The 25,831-nt window shown below is 42.4% G+C and overlaps 1 long non-coding RNA gene across 1 annotated transcript in view; it reads right to left on the bottom strand.

Annotated features, from left to right (window-relative positions):
- Nucleotides 1-25,467, bottom strand: part of LOC123376995 — a 33,603-nt gene extending 8,136 nt beyond the window's left edge. Inside the window, exons 1-2 of the long non-coding RNA XR_006582028.1 lie at nt 25,379-25,467; nt 22,641-22,757 (exon numbers count right to left, since the gene is read on the bottom strand). This is a non-coding gene — a long non-coding RNA (uncharacterized LOC123376995). The remainder of the gene's footprint in view (nt 1-22,640; nt 22,758-25,378) is intronic.
- Between the last annotated feature and the right edge of the window lie 364 nt (nt 25,468-25,831).

Below are 25,831 nucleotides of genomic sequence, written 5' to 3' on the forward strand. Positions count from 1 at the left end.
GCAGTTATCAAATCCCCCTCATTCTACTCTTCTGCAGACTAAACAATCCCAGTTCCCTCAGCCTCTCCTCATAAGTCATGTGCTGCAGCCCCCTAATCATTCTTGTTGCCCTCCGCTGGACTCTTTCTAATTTTTACACATCCTTGTACTGTAGGGCCCAAAACTGGACATACTATTCCAGATGAGGCCTCACCAATGTCACATCCCTCGATCTGCTGGCATTGCCCCTACTTATTCAGCCCAAAATGCCGTTAGCCTTCTTGGCAACGAGGGCACATTGCTGGATATGAGTCAGCAGTGTGTCCTCGTTGCCAAGAAGGCTAACGGCATTTTGGGCTGTATAAGTAGGGGCATTGCCAGCAGATCGTCCAGCTTCTCGTCCACTGCATTGCCAGCTTCTCATCCACTGTAACCCCAGGTCCTTTTCTGCAGAACCGCTGCCTAGCCACTCGGTCCCTAGTCTGTAGCAGTGCATGGGATTCTTCCTTCCTAAATGCAGAACTCTGCACTTGTCCTTGTTGAACCTCATCTGATTTCTTTTGGTCTAATTCTCTCATTTGTCTAGGTCCCTCTTTATCCTATCCCTACCCGCCAGCATATCTACCACTCCTCCCAGTTTAGTATCATCTGCAAACTTGCTAAGGATGCAATCCACGCCATCCTCCAGACCATTAATAAAAATATTGAACAAAACCGGCCCCAGGACCGACCCTTGGGGCACTCTGCTTGATATCAGCTGCCAACTAGAGCCATTGATCATTACCCATTGAGCCAGACGGTCTAGCCAGCTTTCTATCCACCTTATAGTCCATTCATCCAGCCCATACCTCTTTAACTTGCTGGCAAGAATACTGTGGGAGACCATATCAAAAGCTTTGCTAAAGTCAAGGAATAACACATCCACTACTTTCACCTCATCCACAGAGCCAGTTACCTTATCATAGAAAGCAATTAAGTTAGTCAGGCATGACTTGCCCTTGGTGAATCCATGCTGACCATTCCTGATCACTTTCCTCTCCATGAAGTGCTTCAAAATTGATTCCTTGAGGACCCTCTCCATGATTTTTCCAGTGACCTGAGGTGAGGCTGACTGTCCTGTAGTTCCCCGTATCCTCCTTCTTCCCTTTTTTTAAAGATGAGCACTACATTAGCCTTTTTCCAGTCATCTGGGACCTCGCCCAATCACCATGAGTTTTCAAAGATAATAGCCAATGGCTCTGCAATCACATCCACCAACTCCTTTATCACCCTTGGATGCAGTGCATCTGGCCCCATGGACTTGTGCTCATCCAGGTTTTCTAAATAGTCCTGAACCACTTCTTTCTCCACAGAGGGCTGGTCACCTCCTCCCCATACAGTGCTGCCCAGTGCAGCAGTCTGGGAGCTGACCTTGTTCGTGAAGAAAAAGGCGAAAAAAGCATTGAGTACTTTTTCCACATCCTCTGTCAGTAGGTTGCCTCTCCCATTCAGTAAGGGGCCCACACTTTCCCTGACCACCTTCTTGTTGCTAACATACCTGTAGAAACCCTTGTTACTCTTAACATCCCTTACTAGCTGAAACTCCAACTGTGATTTGGCCTTCCTGATTTTACTCCTGCATGCATGAGCAATATTTTTATACTCCTCCTTGGTCATTTGTCCAATCTTCCACTTCTTGTAAACTTTTTTGTGTTTAAGATAGCAAGGATTTCACCATTAAGCCAAGCTGGTCGCCTGCCATATTCACTGTTCTTTCTACACATTGGGATGGTTTGTTCCTGCAACCTCAATAAGGATTCTTTAAAATACAGCCAGCTGTCCTGGACTCCCTTTCCCCCTCATGTTATTCTCCCAGGGGATCCTGCCCATCAGTTCCCTGAGGGAGTCAAAGTCTGCTTTTCTGAAGTCCAGGGTCCTATTCTGCTGCTCTCTTTTCGTCCTTGTGTCAGGATCCTGAACTCCACTATCTCATGGTCACTGCCTCCCAGGTTCCCATCCACTTTTGCTTCCCCTACTAATTCTTCCCTGTTTGTGAGCAGCAGGTTGAGAAGAGCGCTGCCCCTAGTTGGTTCCTACAGCACTTGCATTAAGAAATTGTCCCCTACACTTTCCAAAAACTTCCTAGATTGTCTGTGCACTGTTGTATTGCTCTCCCAGTAGATATTGGGGTGATTGAAGTCCCCCATGAGAACCAGGTCCTGTGTAACTTCTGTTAGCTGTCGGAAGAAAGCCTCGTCCACCTCATGCCCATGGTCTGGTGGTCTATAGCAGACTCCCACCACGACATCGCCCTTGTTGCTCACACTTCTAAATTTAATCCAGAGACTCTCAGGTTTTTCTGCAGTTTCATACTGGAGCCCTGAGCAGTCATACTGCTCTCTTGCATGCAGTTCACTTTTTCTGCCCTGTCCTTCCTGAACAGTTTATATCCATCCATGACAATACTTCAGTCATGTGAGTTATCCCACCAAGTCTGCTATTCCAATCACATTATAATTCCTTGACTGTGCCAGGACTTCCAATTCTCCCTGCTTGTTTCCCAGGCTTCTTGCATTTGCATAGAGACATTTAAGAACTCACTGGTTGTCCTGCTTTCTCAGTATGAAGCAGGAGTCCTCCCCTCTTGCACTCTCCTGCTTGTGCTTCCTCCTGGTATACCACTTAACTCAGGGCTTTAGTCTCCTTCCCCTGGTGAACCTAGTTTAAAGTCCTCCTCACTAGGTTAGCCAGCCTGCTTGCGAAGATGTGCTTCCCTCTTTTTGTTAGGTGGAGCCCGTCTCTGCCTAGCAATCCTTCTTCTTGGAACACCATCCCATGGTCAAAGAATCCAAAGCCTTCTCTCCGACACCACCTGCATAGCAATTTGTTGACTTCTGTGATTCGACGGTCCCTACCCAGGCCTTTTCTTTCCACAGAGAGGATGGACAAGAACACCACTTGTGCCTCAAACGCCTTTATCCTTCTTCCCAGAGCAACGTAGTCTGCAGTGATCCACTCAAGGTCATCTAGTCCACTCTAAACACACAACCTGCTTAGGCAGTACATGGAAAATCCCACTAGGTGTGAATCTGCTTCTTTAGGTAGCTAAACACAGTTGGTAATCTGGCCCTGGTAATCTCCCTCCCCAGAGCAAAGAGAAAACAGGGGTGGGATTGTGAGTCTTCATTTAGTCACTCTAATTTGTTTCACGTGCCAGTAATACATTTTAATGTTTTTAGAAGGTCTCTTTCTGCAAGTCTATAATAAATAAATATATAAAAAAACTATTGTATGTAAAGTAAATAAGATTTTTAAAAATTTTTAAGAAGCTTCATTTCAAATTAAATTAAAATGCAGAGGCCCCGGACCAGTGGCCAGGACCAGGGCAGTGTGAGTGCCACTGAAAATCAGCTTGCGTGCCGCCTTCAGCACACGGGTCATAGGTTGCCTATCCCTGATCTAGACCATAGCATTTGTATTTGTTTAATTTACTCGTGGTTTCTTTATTTTTTTTTATTCTCTACATTTCCATTATGCAGAGACAAAGGTAGGTGATATGTCATTAGTGATAAAGAATTAGGGTACCAACAGTAATAAAGGGATTGAGGGGCGAGGGAGCCCCTTTGTGGAGCAGCTTTCTTGTTTTCTATTACACAAGTCTCTGCAGTGCTGATTGCTCCAAACTTTTATCAAGATTTTCATCTGCTACAACTAGCTCAATAGTATGGGGTTTAGGGATTCCCTGTTTAAACAAATGACTTGCTGTTCCTGAGATCGCGTCGATCATTTGGCAAAGGTTTTGATCTGCTTCCAGAGATGGGGTTGTCTTGCTGACTGGGGCATGCCTATTTCTTTTTCCTCTGTCTTGACAAGCAGTCAGTTCTGTGTATTGATAGTTTTTATTTAGTCTCTTCCAAGTTTCCTTTTCTTAGAGCTTGTTCAGCCAGTCCATTCCTCTATTGCAGCTCGGTTTCAGACAGTGGTTTTTTTAATGAAAAGCATAACAGTTTTGGTATGATAGAAAGATACTGTTAAATATATCCTTTTTATTACCTGTTTTGGGTTATATTAATGACAGTTAGGAATTTCATATCACTTTATATGTTCAAAGCACCGTAAGGATATTTAACCCTCCCAACCCCTTGCTGAGGAAAGTGGGGAAGCATTATCTTCTTTATGAAGTTGGGGAAACTGAGACAGAAAGAGGGAAAACGTACCCAAGGCTACAGTGTGAGGCAGAAGTAGAGCTAGGATTAAAATTTGTGACACCCTGTCCCCCACCCCATATGCGCATTCCTCCAGACCGTGCTGCATTATGATGGTGTTATGGTGATGCGGAGTAAAATACATATGCTTGAAAATGAGGAGAAACTCTTGGGGAAAATATAGGGATATTTCCTGGGATTCACTTGAGGATGTCGCTTCAGGAAGTTGGGAAATGAATACTTACGATGCGCTACGCTACACTAAAATTAAATAGCTGTTTAGTCCATTCCTTACAGCAACTATTTTAGGGATGTGCAAACATTAATAAATATTGAGCGAAGAAAGTTAATGTAATGAGAGCATTTAATGAGCAAAAAGTGGGCAATTCCATGCAGATCAGCTTGACAGTGTCTTGACTACTGTGGTAAACCTGGGGTTATCTCAGAGCCCATTGAAGTCCATAGAGTCCCCATTGACGTCAACAGACTTCAGGTCAGACCCTGTATGTGTTGGGGTGTGTAATGTAGAGAATACAGGTATTTTAAAAGGCACATTTTAACTGGCTAGCAGCAAGATGGCTACAATCCCATCATATGGCTTGGTGTCCACCTAATATCTGCATTGTCTGTATGTAGTTTGGCACAAAGCTGCATCTTTGCCTATTTATCACCTTCCTGCTTTCAACTGTGTCCGCAACATATGTGGTGTGTAAAACTTTGTGCACGAGGGATCAAATTCATTCCTGTGCAGAGGGCCAACAAAGCATATGCACCACTTACTGTCAATCCTACCTAAACTCTCAATAAGGCTCAAATGGGACTTAGATGATACATAGAACATGTTCTATCACCCTGGACTGTAGGAATTGCATTACTGGATCAGATCCATGGTTTATCTAGTCCAGGATCCTGCTTCTGACAGTAACCAGCTCCAAATATTTTTCAGAGGAAGGGGGAAAAAAATCTGCAGTAGGCAGGTATGAAATCTGCCCACTATGAAGCTCTCATCCTAGTCCCTAAGAGTTACAGGTTGGTTTAAACTTGAAAGGATTTTTACGTCCTTGGTTGAAGTACTAACCATGTTAACTGGATGATCCTGTTATCTATATAAACATCCTATCTCTTTGAACCTTACAAAGATTTTGGCCTCTGACTCAGAAGTGAGTTGAACCATGGCTCTGTGTGTGTGTTCTTTATTTGAGAAAGATCTCTAGCCACTTAAAATTTGTAGGTGCAATTTTTTTTATGCAAGAAAGAGCCTGAGGTGTGGTTTTATTTGTTTTATATGCAGAAAGGATGCTTATCTCTTTGAGTGGATTTTTATTTCAGATGCATTCTGTAGCTCTCAATTTAGACTATCCATTTGTTACCATGGATTTTCACGATTGCTCAATTTTCCATACTTGCACTACCACTGACCCCCTCCCCCTCCATTGCCAATTTCTTGTCATTTTCCATACAATATGGGATGCATCATTTTATTTAATAGTAGCGGAGAGAGTCCGCAGTGTTCCAACCGGTCCCAGTAACGCTTTATGGAACAATCAAAATCCTCAAGGACAATTTGTTTGCTGCGGATACTGACTCAGCAGAGTTCAAGGTATCTTTTAAAAAGTATATGTATTCAGCTTCTGCTTTGCGTGTTCTCCAGATACTCACAAAGAAAATTCACCTGGCCCTAAGATCTGGGTAATTTTTAAAATAATATATTTTTACGCTTTTACCTGAAGCTTTAAGCCAAGTATATTGTTTGGGGTTTAGAATTATGTCCATGTACAAACTTGTTCTTGCTGTATCTGTGAATACTCATTTAAAGGTAGAGTGCATGTTTAGGTGCCACTCTGTGTAAGGAGACTCTATCAACTTCATCACCCCAGGAGTAGCTGGAAGAGGAACTTAGGGATATACTTGCTTCCTCCTGGAACAAGAAGGGGAAGTAATTGACCCCAGTCCTGTAAAGGTCCAGCCAGCTCCATTGGAAGGTGAGGGTGGAAATGAATCATGTCTCCATCCACTTGCTCTGTCATGGTAGTAACAGCAACACCAGCGGCACAATTGTAGAGGTCCCAAATTCTGGATCAGGGTAACTCAGCTGAGGCTGTGAGACAGGGGCAAGTGTCCCTGCCCCATATGCTCCTATATGACTGCACTGAGGTTAGCGACAGTCTAGTCCAAAATAACTAATAGAGCCATCAAGCTTAAGTAACTGTGACTACTTTGACTGGATCATTTCTCTGGTGTGCAAAGCACTGTAAGTACCTATTTTGATTTATAGCATCACCTGGATCTCTCCTATTCTCTACCTGTGGCACACAATCATCTAGTCTCCTGAGGGCTGTAATATTTTGGTTTAATTCTGATTGTTTGCTTGGTGTGGGGGCGGCTGGATGGTTTTTGGTGGCTTCTGACATACAGGAGGTCAGACCAGGTAATTTAGTGATCCCTTCTGGCCTTAAACCCTGTGACAATATCTTCATTAATGATCTGGAGGATGGCATGGACTGCACTCTCAGCAAGTTTGCAGATGACACTAAACTTGGAGTGGTAGATACGCTGGAGGGTGGGGATAGGATACAGAGAGACCTAGACAAATTAGAGGACTGGGCCAAAAGAAACCTGATGAGGTTCAACAAGGACAAGTGCAGAGTCCTGCACTTAGGACAGAAGAATCCCATTCACTGTTACAGACTAGGGACTGAATGGCTTGGAAGCAGTTCTGCAGAAAAGGACCTAGGAGTTACAGTGGACGATAAGCTGGATATGAGTCAACAGTGTGCCCTTGTTGCCAAGAAGGCTAATGGCATTTTGGGCTGTATAAGTAGAGGCATTGCCAGGAGATCGAGGGATGTGATCATTCCCCTCTATTCGACATTGGTGAGGCCTCATCTGGAGTACTGTATCCAGTTTTGGGCCCCACACTACAAGAAGGATGTGGAAAAATTGGAAAGAGTCCAGCGGAGGGCAACAAAAATGATTAGGGGGCTGCAGCACATGACTTGTGAGGAGAGGCTGAGGGAACTGGGATTGTTTAGTCTGCAGAAGAGAAGAATGAGGGGGGATTTGATAGCTGCTTTCAACTACCTGAAAGGGGGTTCCAAAGAGGATGGATCTAGACTGTTCTCAGTGGTAGAAGATGACAGAACAAGGAGTAATGGTCTCAAGTTGCAGTGGGGGAGGTTTAGGTTGGATATTAGGAAAAACTTTCACTCAGAGTGGTGAAGCACTGGAATGGGTTACCTAGGGAGGTGGTGGAATCTCCTTCCTTCGAGGTTTTTAAGGTCAGGCTTGACAAAGCCCTGGCTGGGATGATTTAGTTGGGAATTGGTCCTGCTTTGAGCAGGGGGTTGGACTAGATGACCTCCTGAGGTCCCTTCCAACCCTGATATTCTATGATTCTATGACTCTAACACTTTCCAGTTATACATAGCACCTAATCCTGTGATGAGCACTGTGTAGACAGACCTTTGCACCTGTGTGGAGCTCCACTGAGGTGAGTTGTGCTGTGCAGTAATCCCTCCAAACCAGTGAGTATGTGAGAGGTCTGCTTCATTCAGTGTGCAAGTTCTGACTGACCAGCATTGAATAATGTGTCTTTGCGTGATTGTTTCCAACTAGCTCTTGCCAGAGCTCCTTAAAGGTACAGTTCTCCACAAGAGTGGCCCTTGCTTGTTGCGTTGTACCTGCATTTAGACTACAAGCTCTTCAAGCCAGGGACTGTCTTTATTTGTTTCTGTGAGTAACCTGCCATGCTTTGGGATATAATAAGGGATAATGGTATTCATAAATGTGTTAGAGGTAAGCTTTTGTGCATGTATAGTTTCTTAGATTCAGAGGTCAGTAAAATAATAGCAAGGTTTAAACTAGCAATAGTAGTATCTGTACTTTTATTTCAATATTTATTTAAATTGAGACTACAATGTTGCAGTTCAGTGGGATAGTTATCCCCCTACATTTTTAAGTAGAATATATCACATGATAGTGTTACACAACTGAATATTGGCTCCTTTTGCTTTCCTTGTAGTGGTTCCAGTCTGTTCTGAGCTAGCAGTGAAAGAGGACAGGAGAAAATACTGGCAAACCTATTGTATTTCCCTCTGAATTCAGATGTAACATTCTGGAGAGCAGAATTGCAGATGTGAAACAGTTGCGTAGCGTATCTTTGAATAATGTACGTCCTTCACCCAGCTGTATATATCTATCAATATTTATAACTAAAAGGTACACCACATTGCATCTAAATCAAGTAAATTCCGTCACAGACATTTATCTTTGATCCAGTGACAGTCGAGAAGCCTGTGGTTTTTATAGACTTAAATACTATCTGAATATATGGTACCAATTCCAAACTGAGTTCTGACCCTGACAGATCCTGTGTTTTTGTTGCATGCACTGGGTGCTCAGTTACCTCAATATACCCTCAAAAGATTATTCATATTCCTGTAACAAATGTTTTTTTGAGAGGTTAAAATAAAAGTGCTGCTTCTATTTACCTCTCTCCAGACAAGCTTTTAGTTAGATGAACCATTGACTTTCCCCCATCTGGGAAAGCCCTATAGAATTGACTAGTGATGAAGCCAAGGGGTCTATAGCATCGTGAGATGGTTTTGTAGACTAGTTGACATGCTCTCGGTACCTTGTATGGGGGAAGGAGCAGCATAGTGGCAACGCATTCAGCTGTCCTGGGGCAACTCTGGGCAGGTGGGGAATGGGGCTGCAGCTGGCCCGGGACTCCTCTGCCCAGGGGAAGGGGTGCTCGGGGCTTCTCCAGGGGCTTGTGGCCTCAGCTGAGGGAGAGGGGCAGGGGGCCCATTGATCTGCCCTGGGGCCTGGAATTGCTGTCAGTGGGCCTGCCGCCAGCAGCACACTCCTCCCACACCACACTGCAAGTGCTCCTAAGGCCTCCTCAGCCCACCCCACTCCCTTGTAGCCGGAGCAGTGGAGTGGCACTGGTGGGTGCAGCGTGAAAGGAGCCAGCCGGTGACTGGAACAGGAGCGCAGCGCAGGGAGCGGCAGCTAGCCACTGCCCAGGGATGCTCGGGGGAGCGGGGCGCGGCGCAGTGGGCAGGTCACGGGGGAGAGGCCTGGCCCCGAACATTGGTGGAGCCCAGCCCCTGTGCTCTGAATATTGGTGGAGCCCAGGCACCATGGGGCCACATAATTTGCCGACTATGACGCTGGGTGAGATGTGATGGAGGAGCAGAGCTGGGAGTCATCAGCATACAGAAAGCACTGAAACCCATGTCTCCTAGGTAACCATCCTAGCAGCATCACGTACATACGGATTAAGAGAGGTGACAATATCACTGCCTGCCCTGAGTTCACGTTAGAGCTGGTAGAATAATTGAAGGAAGTGATTCACAGATACTTTTCTGAATAAAAGAGGGTGTCTGCTGAATCACGTTAACTTGTATAACGTTTTTCTATTGTTCCCCTTCTCTTAACTTTTTGTCTACTTGTTTTCTCTGTTTAGATTGTAATCTCATTACACATTCTTCCTTATTCTACATCTGCAGAGCACAATGTAGTTGGCACCACATACAAATATTTTAAATCGTCAACATCTTTGTCTTTCATTGGAACAGTTTCTGCATTCAACTGCTTGTATGAAAATTCATTTAAAAAAAATAGGAGCTATGGATATGTGTGTGAAAGTTAAATAGCCAGAGCAAAATTTTCAATAATACCTATGGCCCATTTTCAAAGATGTTGATTTCCATTGGCATTAGGCACTTAAGGCCAGATTTTAAAAAGGTACCCAAAGATGTAAATGGATGTCAAAGGATTTTCAAAAGTTCCTAGGTACCTAGTCAATTGTGAACATGAGGCTTACATGCCCAAGTCACCTGGGTGTTTTCAAAAATATGGTTTTCGCTATTTAATTTTTTTGTTCTTTCAAAGTACCAGAAGAGAGATGTACAACACAACATTTCTGCCAATGAACTAATTTTGCTATTTATATTTATAAAAATGTCTTTTTCTTTTTAAACAACAAAGTTTGACAGAAAACACATGCACCTTATTTTAAAAAAATATAGTAGCTTTTGGGGACTCTTTTGGTTTAAAAATCTAATTTGACAATGTTTTGCCAACATTCCGCATAAATTAGAACGGTGCTTATAAACTACCAAAACCAGGATTTTTCCTTATTTAAAACAAAAATTGAGAGAAGAATCTGAATTATTTAGTGGTCCTGTCCTAACCCCAATTCTATACTAATCACACACAGACCAGTGGGAAATGGTTGTGTTGAGTAACAGAAGCCGAAAGGCAAAAGCTGATCTATTATAAAAGACAGTATTTATGCCTCATTAGACAAAGCCACAATTCAGTCCAATGTTCAAACACATGTCACTGATGGGGAATCAGAGTATAATTAATCAGGTTATATAGGAGGAGACAGTTTTAATTAAAGAGAGCTAACGGTCTATAGTAAAATGAGAGAAGTTTAGTTGGGCAAGTACTAGAATAGATTCCGCCCACACTATTTTGAATATTTGGTGAGTAGGGAATAGCATACATCAGTCATTCAAAAAAATAGGTTGATCTAAACCCTCTCATAGCAGATTGTTATTGTATCGGTCTTTCTCCCACTAGGGATCTAGACCCCATTGTGCTAGGTGCTATACAAACCCATACCCAAGGATTCTATCTGGTTCCAAAAGCTTACTGTCTATATAGACAAAGTGGGGGAGGAAGGCCAGTGGCAAAGTCAGGACTAAACTTAGGTCTCTGAGTCCAAGGCTAGTATCTAACCACTAGACCACACTGTTTGTGTGCTGTTCTTCTCCCTAAATACAGCCAGACAAACACACTGCCTGCTGGAGGGACTATTCTCAATGCACATAGTAGTGTCTTTATGGGGACAGACTTTTCCTGTGAGCTCCAGACCATCTGGCCTCTGTGTAGTATGGTGTCAGGACTATGGGATGTCCTCCTTAAATGGAATGAGGACACATAGCACCAGATCTAGGGAAAGCCTGAGGGCAACCCTATTTCCATGAGAGCAATCAAGGTATTGGTTTCATGTATGCAATATAGTTGCAACCTTCTTCACTTCTGTGTTCCTTTTCCCTTGGTTGCCTTGCTTTTCATATATGTATAAATATAAAACTTTAAGTTTGAGGCTACGCAAATAGACTTCACTTACTCTCTGGTGGATACACAAAGTGGGTGAAATAAAATGTTAAACTACAGCCCAGACACCAGAAATATACATAGAAGGATGGTGTAGTGGTTCAGAAGCTAGCCTTGCACTTGGAAGAGTTGGATTCAAATCCCTATTCTCCTGCAGACTTCCAGGATGACCCTGAGCAAGTCACTTAGTCACTCTATGCCTCAGTTTGCTATCTGTAAAATGGGGATAATTGCCCTGCCCTACTTCACAGGGATTGTGAGGACAAATATTGTGTGGCACTCAGATGGTGACCCTAAGACTACTTTAAAGTAGATGCAAACCAGCGGCCTGATCCAAAGCTTATTGAAGCCTCCAGAAAAGGTTCAGGCTGAGAGTCTAAGTGTTATATTGGAATTAATTCTTGTTAATAAATCCAGACCCCCTGCAGGAAGTTCAGATATTTTCTGGAGGGTAGGGGACAAATTCCAGTTTCTCCGAGCAGGGGCCCTGTTCTGGTTCTCTCTATTTGTTCTGTGCCACTCCCCCACTCTCCTGCAGGAGCTTGGAGTCTCCCTTGGCCAATGAGACTCCCCGTCTCTTAGCCACACAGGGTATGACTGCAGGCTTTTCATTCTTGGCAGCCTCTTCTGTACAGGAACAGAGTCCCCGTGCATCAGGATATAACACCATTTTGTATGGTGGGATGGTCTCTACGAGAAGGGTTGGGAGGTGTCCGGTTTCATTGGTGTTCCAATCACATGGCCAAAGCGATGCTCTGGACCACTCTGGCAGCAGCTGTACTGATTTAGTATGGGACTCCTGCGTGAATGTGGTCAGTGAGTGCTCCTCCCAGGCTCTGTCGCCCATGGAACTTTGAGCAAATAGGAAACCCCTGGATGGGGGAGCATTTTGCCATCCCACTCTAGCACCCGCCGCTCCCCAAAATACTTTGACTCCAGGGGGAACATGTAGACTTCTTTGGAGCTGAGTGGGGACTCCCGCAGCTTACAGTATCACTTAGCTCTTTCTTTTCCTGAGTTAATTTGCCTCTCATGCATGCTGCTCCTGACATTCCCCAGCCACTAAGAGCTAAGGCTCTTTAGCACAATGTGGATACTGTGGAAGCCAGTGCTACTTGGCCTGTGCTGCTCTCTTGCCCAGTTTATTGTAATTTATTGTAATGCGATTGGAAGGTGGTGAAGAAGGTAGTGGAGAGGAATGAATGATCATTCCAAAGGGCCTTATGCACAAGCCTTTTTAAAAAGTCTTGATCCTTCTTGATTTCTGTTTTATCAAGACATTTTTAAACCCACAAAATCAAATGTTGCTTCAATCAGAGGTGTGAAGCCAAGAGCAGACTATCGCTCTGTTTGTATGTGCCCCAAACACATTAGTGACTCGCTGACACCCACTCTTGCACTTCTGCTCAGAGGGCGGACATAATACCAGCCTTGAGTTCAAGGACCTTGTAAGTGTAATATCAGGGGCAGTGCTAGACTCCCCAAACGGGCAGGACTGTCCCTCTGCACGGGCCACTAGAGTGGCCTTCCTATAGCAGGGGTTATACTGCATCCTTCCAGAGGGCTAGATTGTGACTTTAAATGTAGCCCTGAGCAAGGGGTGGTATGTACATTGCATCCCTGGAGAGGAAATATAACTGAGAGATACAGCTCCTCCCCAGCTTCCTCTTTGGCCCAAAGAGGGGAGGGAATTAATTTACAACTGGCTTATAGCCATTGTCATATCCATACTCTAAACACCCCCCACTGGTTCACCTACTCTGGCTCCACCCTTCCCTGCCTATGCCCAGCACATTTGCCCTGGGAGAGGATGTCATCTTGTATGCTTCTGTGCACCTGGATCCGAGATCCAGATAGACCATGTAGAGGTGTAAATTGTAATGGATGTATCGTCTAAATCAGCCTAGCTCAAAGTTTGTCACAGCTCCTGCTCTCCTGCCTGTGTTCATCAACCTTCTTTGTGAAGAATGTCTCTGGGAGTTTCTGCAAGTCTTGTGCAACACAACACAGATCCTGGCTGGCCCACTGCCTCTATTGCTAGTTCATACTCCAAAGCCCCTGACATTGTAAATATCTTTTTTTTCATAATATTAACACAATATCCCAGGATATGTGATCTTTCCTTGTGTGAGAGTCATTTCCCAGGGACTATCTGACATTTGTTGTTTTCAAGAATATTTCCAGCATGGCTTGTTGTGTGTTGATCACTAGTACTGCATGGTGATAGGTTGTGTAGAAAGAAATGCGGTAGTCCAATCTGAAGGGGGATTCAATATGGCACTGCTTGTATATGAGGTAGGATTGGTAGGCTCCATTGAAAGGTTAGCACAATGTGGTATTATGTTGTCGGTACAAAGTGATGTGAAGTGGGAATTCAGTACTGTGAAATGGAAAGAAACTCTGAATAGTATGATATCAATAGAATTATAACAACATGTAATTCCAATGAGATCACTGGTACAATAGAACGGGAAACTCGATATGATACAATTATTTGAAAATAAACTCAATGTAGTCTGACATGAACGTTGACTCAGTGTGGCAGCTGTAACTGGGAAATGATTAGACTGTCTTGTGATAGTGAACTCACGCTGTTGGCAAAGGCTGTGGGTAGGGCGATGGGAAAAATATTTTAAAAGTAAGAAAAGGAAAAATATCAAGATCTAGTAAGTGTGGACAACTGTACTGCACAGGAAACATTTAAAAAAAAGAATTGTTCCACTTCAGTATGATTTAAAGAAGCCATAACATGATGCAGACTAGCAATTAATGGTAAAATCTGCATAACAGGAACTTGTAAAATGTAATGTAATAATTGGAGATATACCAATCTCCTAGAACTGGAAGGGACCTTGGAAGGTCATCAAGTCCAGCCCCCTGCCTTCACTAGCAGGACCAAGTACTGATTTTTGCCCCAGATCTCTAAGTGGCCCCCTCAAGGATTGAACTCACAACCCTGGGTTTAGCAGGCCAATGCTCAATCCACTGAGCTATCCCTCCCCCCTAAAACAATATTATAGATCATTAGGGTTGGAAGGGACCTCTGGAGATCATCTAGTCCAACCCCCTGCTCAAAGCAGGACCAAACCCAACTAAATCCCCAACTGGCCCCCCTCAAGGACTGAACTCACAACCCTGGGTTTAGCAGGCCAATGCTCAAACCACTGAGCTATCTCTCTCCCCCCCAAATATGTTGTGTCCAATATGTGCTCAGTATAAATGAAGACACAGGTGTAACTTGACATTCTGTAGAAGTAGTTCAGATATAATATGTTTGCAGCCATTTGGAGAAAACATTCCCTCAACACATATCCTCTAACCCAGTGGTTCCCAAACTTGTTCGGCCGCTTGTGCAGGGAAAGCCCCTGGTGGGCCAGGCCGGTTTGTTTACCTGCCGCATCTGCAGGTCCGGCAGATCCCGGCTCCCAGTGGCCGCGGTTCGCTGCTCCAGGCCAATGGGGGCTGCGAGAAGCGGCATGGGCTGAGGGATGTACTGGCCGCTGCTTCCAGCAGCTCCCATTGGCCTGGGATGGTGAACCGCAGCCAGTGGGAGCCATGATTGGCCAAACCTGCGGACGCGGCAGGTAAATACACCGGCCCGGCCTGCCAAGGGCTTTCCCTGCACAAGCGGTGGAACAAGTTTGGGAACCACTGCTCTAACTGATGCCTGGGTGCATGGAGGAATTTAACCCAAAGGGTAATGGGAAAATAACGAAGACCATTTGATTACTTTGAAGAAAAATGTGAAGTTTAACAACACAGGCTTTTTTCCAAGTGCATCTTGGATCTTTTAGCTGAAATGCAAATTGAAAGATTACTTTTTAAAAATATGTTGCAGAGTTGCCTACTCTTTCAGTTGAATGACGGTAACACAACAGCTAGTCAACTGGCCTCTTTTCTTGGATCAGAACCAACCAGGAATGCCAAATAACCATTACATGAAGCAGGTGTAATGCATTTTTATTAGCTTTTATGCTATGTATCAAACATTCACGCAACCCAAATAAATGTGCAAGTGAAGTGCAATTTTGAAGTGAAAGCATGAGCTTTCTCTTGTATTTATCCCTCATACACTCTTCATGCTGTGTTTAAGCTTTCCAATGTAATTATCAAAATTGTCTGTCTTCTGACAGGCTTTCTGGATAATTAGTCAAATATAAAGGAAATCTTTCTGATAGCTTCAAACTGGAGTGCAAACTATGGTTTTTAGAGGCTGGATTAGGAACATGCTATGACATTAGCCACCACAACCCCACAGAAAACAGGCTAAGATTTCTACTTCATATCTAGGACAGATGTTTTCAAAAGTTCAGAGCTGTTATGTGCTGATGAAAGCTATTCTATACGAATTTCCAAACTAAACTGGCAATAACCTTTCACAATCCAATCAGGGAGCTTTTTTTCTAAAAGTGCTGGGAGTTATGGGTAATTTCACATCCCTAACCACTCCTTTGCTCCATATACAGAGTTTAGTTATCCTTTTGTGAATAAACTGGTCTCTCATTGTCTTGCATACAAAGAAGCATGTTCTCTAAGCCAGTCAGAAAGCAGTAGAGGTGTTGTGTTTTTATTTATATATTTAACTGTCATTCCACTCTGACAACAGCTGAAACATCAGCTGGTATAAGAAATAAATAAGGCACCTTTGAGTCCATTCTTGGAATACTAATCCAGAGAACAGTAAAGACAAGTGTGTAAAGATTCTGATTTCTAAACTGAAATGAGAGTTCAGAAAATTCAGCTCCTAACCCTTAACCCCACCTTCATCAGCTGTCCCTCTCCCTCCAGTCAGACACCCTGCAAGTGTGAGCAAAACTCCTCTTAAAGCCAATGGAGTTTTGCCTTTTACCTCAATGAGGCCAGGATTTCACCCCAGATTCATAACAGGAGTCTTCTCTAATAAGATGCATGGTTCTACCACACTTTAAGTATATTTTACTCCACATAGTATTTTCACTGACTTTTAATGTGCCATATTCTTAATTCCTTTCTCCTGTTGAGCAGTATTTTGCTCCATGAGTAGTCCTATTAAAGTGTAGGGAACTACTCATACAGGAGCTACTGAATGAAAGGGAATCAGAATATGGCCCACTGAGACTATTTGCAGAGTAAGGTACTAACTGAGTAAAGGTGGCAGAGGTACTTCAATCACTGTTGAATCATATGTTCAATCATTCCCCTGTACCATCACATTGCCATGTGTGTGTTTTTTGTTTTGTTTTTGTTTAACTGCTTTCTTTCACTCCTGTTATCCTTCCTCTGCCATGTCATATTTGGTGACTGCCCCTCTGCATGGTGAGTAATCCAGCCTGAAGAGTATTGATGTTATGAGTGATTGTCCCCCCCCCCTTTTTTTTTTGTTCTGAGAGAGTCACATTTCACCAACTTGCTGAAGCAAAAAATTCAGCTGAGTTGCAGAAGTCTTTTTTCTTTTCCCCAGAGGGCCTGGAGAGCTCTCTTCAGTAATTTTAAAATACAGTCTGGCTCCTTAACTTTCATGTTTGGAGCATTCAGCGCACAATCCTACAACTGAGGTTTTAAACGTGATTTTACTGTGATTAGTGACTGTATAAAAATGGCATCTTTATATCGACAGGATCTGCCCCAGGTCTACAGTTCGGCTATGTCCACATTTGGAGTGAGGGTGTGATTCCCAGCTCATATAGATATACTAATGCTGTCTCTCGTTGAGCTAGCATGCTAAAAATAATGGTGTAGACGCAGTAGCAATGGGAGCGGCTGCCCCAGCTGGATCCAGGTGTTTGTACTCAGGATGGCTAGTCCATGCCTCCACTCACCTTTGTGCCTCTCATGGCTACAATGTTGTTTTAAATGCACTAGCTCATCTAGCTAGTAGGAGTACATCTCTGCAGTCTGGCAATTATACCCCTAGCTCGTAGTAGGGTTGCCAACTCAGACTGAAGCTATTCTGGGAGAATTTTTTTCCACAACATGACATAAGGTCACTTGCTTAAAACATCCTAGTAACATCTCCTGGATTGTTTCCAGTCGTCCCCGGGAGATTGATGCTGATTCTGGGAGACTCCCGGCCAATCCCAGAGAGTTGGCAACCCTAGTTTGTAGTGTAGACCTAGACACAGCTGCTTATCTTGTGTCAAAAATAAGTTTTGGCTCCTTTTTTTTTACACAAACATTGAGCTACCTTCCCTTTAAAATGGGCCTGCTTTTGCTTATGACATGAGTGAAATATTCAGCTTAAAAAAATTAAGAAATGACTGAGAATAAAGAAACCAAGCAATGCTGAGGAATTGTTGACAGCAAGAAAAGTAGCTAAAGTAACTAGGGAAGAATGATTTCATTATTTTCTCCCGAGAGAAACCAAATTCCATTGATATTACAGGGGTTTGGGGCATGTATGGAGAAAGGAATAGACAAATTGCAGGGGATAATGGCTCTTAAAAAAAAAAGAGAGAGAGAGAGAAAGTATTCTTTAGTTCTATAAAGGCAGTAACAAGAAAAGAGAATCCAGCAGTTCTGATTTTAACTGAGGTCTTAAACCCAAGAATTAATTTTGTGACTAGCTGAATAAATGTGTTTATTGTCTCTTGGTGTCAAAATTACAATACAGTATACAGAAATGAAATTTAAACCATTAAAGGTCAGGCAGTGCCTGTGATTTGGTAAACAGAATACAGCGGCCATGAATGGAAATCAAAAAGGAAACAATTACCTCTGCAGGAAGTTTAAAGGAATTGACATGCTCTTCTAGGTACAGTAGAAATTGACCATCTTTGTTGGCGTTTCCAATTACTATGTATTGACAAAAAAGAGCATCTGCCAACAAATCCAGCATGTTAACTGGCAAATAACTTAGATTGTAAATAAAATAAGGTATTGTATTATAGCATCATCTTTGAAATTCAATCTGAGCAGAAATGCATCTGTTCAAGCAATGGAAATAGAGCGGAAGGGCTGGAGGATATCTCATGTCTGTTGGGGTTGGGGGGTGGGAAAGCAGGGAGAGAGGCAATGACCCCAGATTAAGGCACCAAAGCGAAAGAACCGATCTAGTAGTTATTTGGTATCCAGTCCAAGATCGTCATGGGCTCAGCTATGCCTTGTAGGTGCCACAGCCCATAGTAAGAGATGGTGCAGAGCTGCACCAAACCAGAAGGCATTTGGTTTGCTTAGGCTCCTGGGTCCCCAGAGGCTGTTTACACTGCTCCCAGCCTTTTCTGGCTTCAGCTTGCTACCACCTCCATGGCCTAGCAGCTCCACTGACCAGTGCAAATAGTGGAGGGATGAGATTGTGGCCCCTTTTCTCCTTTCCTCCAACCCCCTTTTGGCACCCTCATGTAGGTGTCTCAGCAGAAGTGGCTGGCAGCACACACACAGCACAGGTGATGAAGGAGCAGCATTTAACAGCAAGAGCAAGCCCCCAGATATCTTGATCTAGTTTATTCAACATCCAAATTTCAACTCAGGACTCTTTCAGTATCCTACCTCATAAAGGGCCCAATTTAGTCAACAGGTCTGGAACCCCTTTCAGCATCACTGATCCTTGTAATGATAAAAAAGTTGCCTGACAACTTAAATATCTTCATCATCAAGCCTCTACATAAAACATCAAGGTATTTGAAATAAATAAACAATTTGCCATTGCCTACATTTAATTAAATAGAGAAAGTCATTTCAGAGAAAGGTGTGCATTTTAAATTAAGAGTGTCCTTTCTGACTAATCTCAAAACGTTATAGGAATTTAGAATTAAAATGTAGAGGTTTTTTTCTTATTATTTCTCCTGTTAACTCTCTTCTAATAGAGCTGTTCAGACAACAATTACAGATCTGTGATTTGTGAATAAGATGCACACAATAAATAATTGAGACCATAATATCTGCCCTGGCCTCTCAGTCCAAACATCCTGCCATGTTGCACTCCAAATGTTTATGAAAATATGCTTATGAGTGTGAATATAATGTAAATGGAATATGCTTTATGCAAAAGGTTCATCCTATTTTTGTGTATGTATCACTCTTGTATCTAAAACTAGAAATATGAAGTTAACTCTGAGGTCCTATTGTAATTATACAAAGTGTGGGTCATTAATGGTGATTTAGAATCTTGATGGCACTCCTTGACTAGGACAATTGGCTGTAGATGGTTTATTTACCTGCAAGCCGCCTTGTGGACCTGGGTGCCAGCCTGTGGGTAATGAAGAATGAGGTCTTACAGTGACATGTGACCATGTCATTTGGTACTGGAATCCATCTTAAACCTGGTGCTTTTCCATTTAGAAGGATGGGTGGGAACCCAGAGAGAGACAAAGGATTCCTGCCTTGTGCCAAAGCCATAAAAGGGGGTGGAACAGAACAAAGGGGAATGCAGTCATGAGAAATCTCCTAGTTACCACCTTAGCTGGAACTAACAAGGACTGTACCAGGGGAAAGGATTGGGCCCAGACTAAGAAGGACTCTAGTCTGTAAAAGAAGCTTATTGGAATATTTCTGAGGGTGAGATTTACCTTTATTCAGTTTCTTAAGTCAGTGAAAATACTATGTGGAGTAAAATATACTTAAAGTATGGTGGAACCATGCATCTTATTAGAGAGGATCTTTTGTTATCAATCTGGGGTGAAATCCTGGACTCATTGAGGTCAAAGGCAAAACTCCCATTGGAGTTTTGCTCACATTTGCATGTTTTGTTTTATTTTGCTTGGTAACTTACTTGGTTCTGTCTGTTATTTCTTGAAACCACTTAAATCCTACTTTTTATACTTAATACAATCACTTTTGTTTATTAATTAACCCCGAGTAAGTGATTAACACCGGGGGGAGCAAACAGCTGTGTATATCTCTCTATCAGTGTTATAGAGGGCAGACAATTTGAGTTTACCCTGTAAAAGCTTTAAACAGAGTAAAACAGATTTATTTGGGGTTTGGATCCCACTGGGAGCTGGGTGTCTGGGGGCTGGAGATAGGAAACCTGCTGAGCAGTTTTGGTTAAAGTCTGCAGCTTTGGGGACGTAGTTCAGACCCTGGCTCTGTGTTGCAGCAGGCTTGCATGTCTGGCTCAACAAGACAGGGTTCTGAAGTCCCACGCTGACAGGGGAAAAAAGGCTAAGAGGTAGTTTCAGCACATCAGGTGACAGTCCCAAGGGGGTTTCTGTGACCGAACCTGTCACACATCCCTCTCTCTCCTTTCTCCAAAATGCTCACAGAGGCCTTGATCCAATGTCCATTGGAATCACTGGAAAGACCTCTTTTGACTACAGTGGGCATCAGATGAGGCCCTGATAGCAGTACTTGTTGTCCCCATCAACAGAGAATCATTAGGTTGACCTCTGGAATCTTCAGTCTTTTCTCTAGACTTTGCAATCACTGTCCCTCAGTTCTGTCTCCTAAGACTTCTCTACATATTCCATACATACCCTATTGACTTCTCACATCTATGTATGCCATCCATATGTTTCACTTGTCCCTGAAACATCACTTCCAGAACACCTCATGCAACCCAGCACTTCTTCCAAATGTCTAACTTACGTTTTACCTATGGCTTGTTGGATGAATGCACATTCAGCGAGTACCCTATGACTTTGTAGCATTCTATTCTAATAATTTGGAATAGTTCCCTGAAATGGTAAGGTTTTAGTATTTAAAGCTTTAGTCTGCACTTTCTCAAATGTTTATTTTGAAAGTTTTGTTCCATTTTTGCCCAGGGTGATGCTCATACTCTATACGAAGTTAACTTTTTTCCATGCTAGTCCCCAGTTCCCCTCTGTTAAATAAATTCCCTTCTCCCAAACCAGCTTACTTTGCTTGACTTATTGTTTAGCCACATGTTTATTGTTCAGTCACATGTACATCTGTTCATGCAGTGATAGTGTTTCTGTTTGTGTAGCACTCTCCCACTTGATCTTGTTTCTGCATTTTATTTCTCTGTCCTTATCTCTTACAAAGGGCACCTTGATGCTCCAAGCTGGAGGTGTAAATTCCAGCTTGAGGAGACATACCCGTGTTAGCTCTGATTGAACTAGTGAGCTAAAAATAGAGTAGCCATAGCAACATGAGTGGAAAGAAGGGTTAGCCTCTCGGAGTATGTATCTAGCATCTTAGATGAGAGCTAACTCGAGGTAGCTAACCTCTTCCACTTCTCCTGCCACCACAGCTATGTTCTATTTTAGTGGGCTGGCTCGATCAGTGCAAGCCAAGGATGTCTCCTTGAGCTAGAAGTTCATACCTCTGGCTCAAAGTACAGACATACCCATCGACAGCGGTGGTACTAGTGTCCAACTTTTCATAAACATGCAATGTCACCTTTCCAAAACCTGCAACTATTAAACTAGTTCAAGCCTCTTTCTTAACTCATAAAACATTGCAGGATGTGAATTATAATGTAATAACTTATACCTAATGTGGCATTAGGAATGAGGGCAAAGGCTAAGGGCCATTGATTTTACCATGCCTGAATTATAACATCATAATTCAAATGCTGGAACCTTTTCTATGCTCATAATATGATCATTTTAAAAACGAATAAAAAGCCGCTTTGATGTAATGTTACATATAAAAATAAAACAAACTGAAAAGGGAAATATGGATCATAGTTTTGGTAGCAATCTTTTTTTTTTAACTTTAGAAATAAAGAGTATCTGTGGAAATTAAATTACAGTGTTTGAGAAATAGTTGTATTGGATACCATGGGCTCTGGCAGTTATTTTTCATTTAGTTCTAATATATAGCAATTTGACAGGAGACAACTTAAAAATGTCAATTTCATGCTTGGGGCGAGAGGGATACAAAATACACTTAATACCATAAGTAGATATTAAAGGAGATTTTTTTGTTAAATATTTGTGCAATAAAAGTAATAAAAAAAATCAGGAGAAACTAGGAAGAGAGAGAGGGTGGCAACCATTGTAAAAGGGCTTAAATACTATGGTAATGCATACCATATAAGAACTCATGGATAATCTGTCTAATAGAAATCATAGGCCACAATGCAGCAAAGCACTTAAGCATTCGCTTAACATTAATCATCTGCCTAGGTGCTATTAAAGTTTAAGGCACTTAGAAAAGTACTTGAGTGCTCATTTGAACAGAAGTGGACTGCTGAATCGCAGCCATATGTCCAATTATTGAGACCAGTTTAAAAACATACGCTCCAATCTTGGCGGAGGAGCAGGGGACATGCGCATATATAGCTTAACTCATGTGACTAGTCTGAACTCAGCAGGAATTCTTGTGAATAAAATTACTCGTATAAGACTTTGCAGGATTGAGCCATAGTCTGTTTCTTTAAAATCAGTGGTCTGCAAAGAGACAAGTCAAAGGGTGGTTTTTGGTGCTATCCTCTCCCATTTGTCTGAAATGGTCCATACTCACCAACAGGTTGACGTTCCCAGAATACAGTATTGTATTGATGCAGTACACATTTCTGTCATCACTCATCTGAACCATCTCTATTCCTTGTGTACGCTTTAATCCAGTTGTAGTAAATTTCTGTTGGGTAACATAATTTTTTTAGTCTTAAAGTAGATGGATATGCATTGCTTGAGGCTTTCATTTAACACAGTGGTTCTCAAACTTTTGTACTGGTGCAGTGACCCCTTTCATATAGCCAGCCTCTGAGTGTGACATCCCCTCTTATAAATTAAAAATACTTTTAAAATATATTTAACACCATTATAAATGCTGGAGGCAAAGCGGAGTTTGAGGTGGAGGCTGACAGCTCGTGACCTCCTATGTAATAACCTCGTGACCCCCTGAGGGGTCCTGACCCCCAGTTTGAGAACCCCTGGGTTAATTTGGATATGTGAATTTTCTTTCAAATTCTGTAAATATCTAGCCAATAGTTATTGGTGTGTGTTTTTTTTGTTGAATACCAGCTGTATTTTTAATGATATCATACTACAAAAGTAGCACCCTCTGTAATTGAGCAGGTCTGTGTTACAAGTGTACATTTCCAGTTTTCACTAGATCTCATTAAATGAAATGTCAGTCAATGGTAAGTGTAATGTAAATCAATATATGGGGTTTGTCTAGTATCGGGCTGACCATTGTAGCCCGGATCTGAACTGGGAATGATGAACTTACTCCAAACCCCTGCCATGGGAAGGCTCAGGAAGTATAGCATTATTAACAGTTTGTCAGAGCTCTGGAGACAGGAATAGCCCAAGTAAACACAAGGACTGTAGTTACCACCGCTGTATTGGTGGTACACGGAGAATGTTACTTGTGGTCCCTCTCCTCGAGCATCTGCACAAGAGTCGGACAATATCGATCTCATACTGATGTGATAAATTTCTAAAGACTTGAAAATCTCTTGGATTGTAGTACTATCCCCAAAGCTTGGATACTTACCTGAATATCTCCAGGTCGCTCTATGCTGGTTATTTAGCAAGATCAAGCTTTGTTTGGTGAGAATGCCAAAGCTTCCGTAAAAATAGACAGAACAATACTTTTTTGAGTTGTGAAAAGTTGGAGTTAAACGGTTAGGTTATTTTGCCTTGAGCCACATATCCTATGCCTATTGGTTTATAAATACTGTAACATAAATTGTTAGGCCTTGATTCAGGGAAGCACTTTACATGCTTACGTGCTTTCCTGAATTGGGATGGACTTTAAGCATGTGTTGAATTCCCGCAGATATTAGGAAAACACTTAAGCCGAGAATAGGGATGTCTTCCTGACTCTGGCCCTTAGCTAGGACTTCATAATTTTCTCGATGTAACATATGACCATGTGGAATTCTGTTGTGGCACTAGAGAGGGGATATTCTTTCTGGTCAAAAAACACAGGCCCTCATCACCGAGTTAAAGCAGAATCACTGATAGCTGTTACAAGGAATGAGCATCTCAAATTTTATTGCTATCTCATAAAGAATGGTGAAACCTCAGCTCATGAAATGAATTGGTACCTCACTCCAAAGACAGAAAGAAGTTAAGGTACCAGATTTTTCCTCTGGTGTAAATCAAGAGTTACGTTGGTGAAAATGAGAGAAAGATTGGTTCCAAATAAAATAAATTAGGTGGCTGATGTGCAAGATTGGCCCTGCTTTGCCATTTTAATATCTCAATAAAATGTTATACTTTTTACAACAGCTAATTGGAAATCCAAATCCGCCTGGATGTTTATTGATCTTTTCAATAGTGGACCATCTAAATTACTACTTCAAACCTGCTGTGAGGCAAAAGAATACTGGCACATTAGATATGCTATTCTATTTCATTCTGGCAGTGACATAAAAGCTTATTAATCATATTTATTTCCTTTTGTTTTGCATGAACAGTCTTCTTGTCTTGAACTCAAGTTTTTCTCAATGTTGGTTTTTGCCCCAAAAAATTATTTTGTTTTTGTCTTCAAGAAATACCAAAGATCACATTTGTGTGTTTTCTTTTCCACTCAGAGTATTGTTTACCGGGCTGTAGTCTTGTAAGATCCTATTAGCTAAGCAGGGCTGTCCCCTATTTGAATGGGAGAACTCTAGGGAAACCCATGTGGGGCAATAGATGGTGCAGTTAATTTGGGAGGTGCTGTCTTAGTCCTGAACCAATGTCCTTGCACATATTTATGGGCACTGTCCCACATAAGACAGCATCTCTTTAATGAGGCATAAAACCGAGGTCCCACTCATTACTGGTCCAGTACTATTTTTGAAAGAAGAAAACCATTAGCTTCAGTCTTCTGGCTATTATCCAATTTTGGCAATTGCATTCTATCTGCCTGAAGTTATCCCTCAACCTGGATACTATGTTTTCTCTCCTTGAAAAACAGAAAGAAGCAAACAAACAAAAGAACCTAGCAGCTGTCATTAGGACAGAACTCCCAAAGGCAGTGAATTTCAGTGGTGGATGAAGGAGCTTATAGTCTCTACATTATATCTGCCTTCAGCTTCCCCTTCATCATATTGAAATCCAGCATCACAACCACCCTTAATTTTTTACAAGTACAATATCACTTTTTCCAGGCTGTGTATAAAATAATCCGTCTAGCCCATTCGTCATTTTTGTTGCTTTTTCTGGATCTTTCCCTCTTCTCAATATCCAGTGTATATTAGAGAGATGTGTATTTTCTAGAAAGCCAGTTTTCAATCTATAGAAATATTCTAAGTGCAGATTTACCTGTTGAACGCCCCCTCTAGCCAGCTCAGAGATGCATTTTAACCAACCTTTTAATATGTAACTTTTTTTGGTTTGTAGAAGCATCTTAGTAGTGCCTGGCTCCCTGAACACACCCCAGAATGCATTGTTCTGTGACATCACAATTACCATCGGATGCGTGGTTTAAGACAGCATTTCACAAACTTTTGAAAGCTGTCCCACTTCAAGAAAATGAACCCGATTGCCTCTTTGCACCCACCTCCCCCCTTTAACCAGAGCCTCCCATCTTCCTGTATACATCTGTCTTGCCCCCTCACTCCAGCTAGTCCTTTTTGCCTACCACAGTTTGAGAGAGGCTGGTTTAAGACTTCAGAGGCCAAATCCTTAGCTGGTGTAAACTGGCATAGCTCCTTTGAAGTCAGTAGAGCCATCCTGATGGACACCTGAGACTCTCTGGCCCAGGATGCATTGGCG

The sequence above is a fragment of the Mauremys mutica genome, chromosome 9 (assembly GCF_020497125.1).
Source record: "Mauremys mutica isolate MM-2020 ecotype Southern chromosome 9, ASM2049712v1, whole genome shotgun sequence".
NCBI classification, from domain to species: domain Eukaryota; kingdom Metazoa; phylum Chordata; order Testudines; family Geoemydidae; genus Mauremys; species Mauremys mutica.